This window comes from Odocoileus virginianus, chromosome 9, assembly GCF_023699985.2.
Source record: "Odocoileus virginianus isolate 20LAN1187 ecotype Illinois chromosome 9, Ovbor_1.2, whole genome shotgun sequence".
Taxonomy (NCBI): domain Eukaryota; kingdom Metazoa; phylum Chordata; class Mammalia; order Artiodactyla; family Cervidae; genus Odocoileus; species Odocoileus virginianus.
In genome coordinates this window covers 50,678,747-50,682,378 of record NC_069682.1, presented here as the reverse complement: position 1 = coordinate 50,682,378, position 3,632 = coordinate 50,678,747, and positions in this window count along the sequence as shown.

Sequence of the window (3,632 nt, the reverse complement as noted above, 5' to 3'; positions counted from 1 at the left end):
GATCACAGATCATGCAGGCTTGCTCTGTCACACAGCCAATGCCCTTAACCTTCAGCAAAACTCTGTTATTCATGGAACACAGTTAAATCAGCCCACTTTGTTCCAACATGTTCTCGTCATTTCTGAGACATGGTGTCAATTGTCACTAGATGGAAATGAACAACTTAGGAATCAAAAAAAGGAAGAACAAAAGACAGTTTCTAAAGATTCAAATAATATATATGCAAAGATCCCCCAGCAAAAGTGACCACAAAACACTCCACTAATGTAGGATTTTGTGTTCTGCAAATAAAGCATGCTAGCTGCGCCAGCTCATTTTTTGAGTACCACGCCTAGTGTTCCCTTTTCCAGGCCAGAACCCCCAATGCCAAGCCTCTTGGAGTGGGGCCGGGGGAGGGGGTGCTTCCTGTTTGGCCATGAACCCATTCCATGACCCGGAGAAAATTTCTGTCTTCTCTTCCGATATCAGGAGGAGACATCCTTCCCCGAAGTGAGATGTCCAGCTGAAGTCAGCTAAAGTACATAGAGAGAAGTACATACACACCAGCACCCCAATTTCAGTTCGTTGTCAAGGGGCAGTGCTCCAAACACAATGCCAGAGGACAATGATTGACCATAAAAAGGTGAAAATCTGGGCAGTTCCTAGAGCTGCCCAGATAGCAGTGGAACCTGGTTTGTGCTTTCTTTCCCTTTGAATGACTTCCTCTGCAAAGTGCCCAAGTTCAGAAAGTTCTAGGGCACTCTACCAGGCTACCCTTATTCTCAAAAGTTGCTGTGCTCTGTGGGTGACCTCTTGGGCTTCCTCCAGCCCCTCCTAATTCTTCCAGGGAAAGATAGGGTCACCTGACCCCACCATAGTGCTGGTGGCCAGGATCTGAGCTAGATCTTGGACCCCTTGACACCCCAGGCTGCTGCTGCCCTGTGGCAGGCTGCATGGCACAGGGTCCCAGAACAAGCAGGGTTTCCCCAGGGCCTTTGGGGGTGCCTGAGCTCAGGCTAACCTTGTCCTTCACCATCTCCCTGACTTCAATCAAACTCATGTCCATCGAGTCAGTGAGGCCATCCAACCATCTCATCCTCTGTCATCCCCTTTTTCTCCCGCCCTCAATCTTTCCTAGCATCAGGGTCTTTTCCAAAGAGTTGGCTCTGTGGCCCAAGTATTGGAACTTCAGTATCAGTCCTTCCAATGAATATTCAGGGTTGATTTACTTAGGATTGACTGGTTTGATCTCCTTGTTCTCCAAGGAACTGTCAGGAGTCTTCTCTAGCACCACAGTTCGAAAGCATCAATTCTTCGTTGCTCAGCCTTCTTCACGGTCCAAATCTCATATCCGTACATGACTCCTGGCCATGATCTAATACCACTTTCTCTCTTTATCTATTTTTTTTTTATGGTAACCTCTTTATGGTAATGACACAGACTTATTTTTTAAAAATAAATTCACTCTTTTAGTAAAATACATGTCTTGTTCAAAGAAAAAAAATGTGTAAATAATGGTTTCAAGGAATAAAATCTACAATGAAGTTTGGAAACACTGAGTCTGATCCTGCCTCTGACATCTGAAAGGCTTTCATAGCATCTCCACCAGAAGAGGGGCCAGTCCTGCTCACACACTTCCCATGATGGGGAGCTCACTACATACAAAAGGCAGGCAGTCCTATTTAGCTTTCCAGGGCCGTGCTGAGCCCAGGTCTACAGGGCAACTCGACTCTCCATCCTCACGGGGACACCTCTGTATAGTGGGCACCTGTTCACACCCGCAGCCTGCTCTGCCAGGTAAAACAGCCAACTAGGCAGCAATTCTACTTCCTCTTGGAGGGAGTCTCACCACCCAGGAACAACAGTTGGTGGTTTTTTCTCTTAAAGAGCAGCACCAGGAGTGGAGGCCAGTGTTCCAGGAAGAGCTGGACCTTTCCAGGCTTCCAGGAGTGGAGGCTTGGAGGCAGCCACTAGCTCTGGGGACATCAGCAGGGATTCCCAGGCCCACAAGAGAGTGGACAAAAGCTGGGCTCTGAAGGAAGAGCATTTCACAAATAACTGTGTGAACGGGGCCTTCGCCTATAAGCCCCAGCACCTCTTCCTCTGACTTGGACTGCCCCCCTCCGCCTCCCCCATAGGAAGAGGCCAGCCTCTCATACCTCCTTTGTGGTTCCGTGAGCTTTACAACCCTAGGGTCACATTTTGGTCATTATTCTGTTACCCAACTTATCTCAGGATTCAAACACAGACACACACGTGGTTCACTTTTATAAGTTTCTTTTCAAAATAGATGTAAAGGAAAATAAGGAAAAATTGTGGAGTGTTATTGTGATCAGCTACTAATATGTCACTTCCTGGCAACCCTTAGTCGTTATATGGGCCAACTTCTTGCCCTGTTTTATTTTATTTAATGTTTTCAATAGCCCTTTAAGGAAGCTTTGTCATCACTCTTCAGTATGCTGTTTCATTCAACTGTGCTAAAACAACATCGTTACTGAAAGGGTTTCCCCAGTGGCTCAGTGGTAAAAAAAAAAAAAAAAAAGTTTCCTGCAATGGAGGAGAGGCAGGCAGGAGATGTGGTTTAGACGAGGGTTCGACCCCTGGGTAGGGAAAACCCCTTGGAGAGGGCGATGGCAATCCACTCCAGTATTCTTGCCTGGGAAAATCCCAATCCATGGGGTCCCAAAACAGTTGGACATAACTGGCCAACTAAACTTGTCATCACTCCCGCTTTACCGATGATGAAACTGAGGCTCTGAGAGACTAAGCACTGTGTTAAAGGTTAGGAACATGGGAGGATCTGAAGACTCCCTCATGCTGAGGGCAAAGGGTCTAGTGCTCTGCCCACGCCTGACATCTACTGACGTCAAAAAAAAAAAGGATCCTTTTACTGAAAAGGCAACATGCAGAAAACAGTGGAGTCCCCAAGGGAGGTGCCGGCCTCACCATACCGGCACGACCTGGCCCACGTCCTGGGCATGTCCCCAAACACGCAATCCCTAACTCTCAGGGGCTCCAGGCGCACCCGAAGGGCCACGCACTGGTGGACGTCCCAACCTGGACCAAGGCCAGACCGAGGCCGGCAGTGACCGCGGTACCGGAGCCTCCGCCCCGGCCCCCACCTACCACAGGAGGCCTTTCCGAAGCGGTAGGGCGGGAAACTCACTCCCTCCTACGTCCTGTCCCACCGTCTCCGTCCCACCAGCCCCGGTTCAGTTCCGAGTCAGCTTGAAACTGAGTCGCAGCGTGACCTGGGCAGCAGACTTCACCGCTTGACTCTCGGTTTCTGGCCTGTGGCTCCGAGATGAGGGTCTCCTGGAGTTGGGACGGATTAGTCAGCGAAGGCGCCCAGCCAAGAGCCGGCTCCAAGAGCACATGGGGCTCTGGTGCGGCGGCGACCTAGGGGTTGGAAAGGCGTCCAGGGCCCCGCCCCTCTGCCCGCGCTCCTTGCCTCCTGGGATCTCGCGCCCCCTCCTCCCTGCTCCAGCCCCGGGCTCCTCCCCTCACCTCTCCAGCCCCGCCCGCTCCGCCGCTGCCGAGAGCTAGGCCAGCTGTCACCTCAGTGGGAGGGCCCTGGGGCGCAAGGGGCCGGGCCCAGCCTACTCGGCGCTGCCATTGGCCAGAGTAGGTGAGGCCTCCGCGGGGGGCGGGC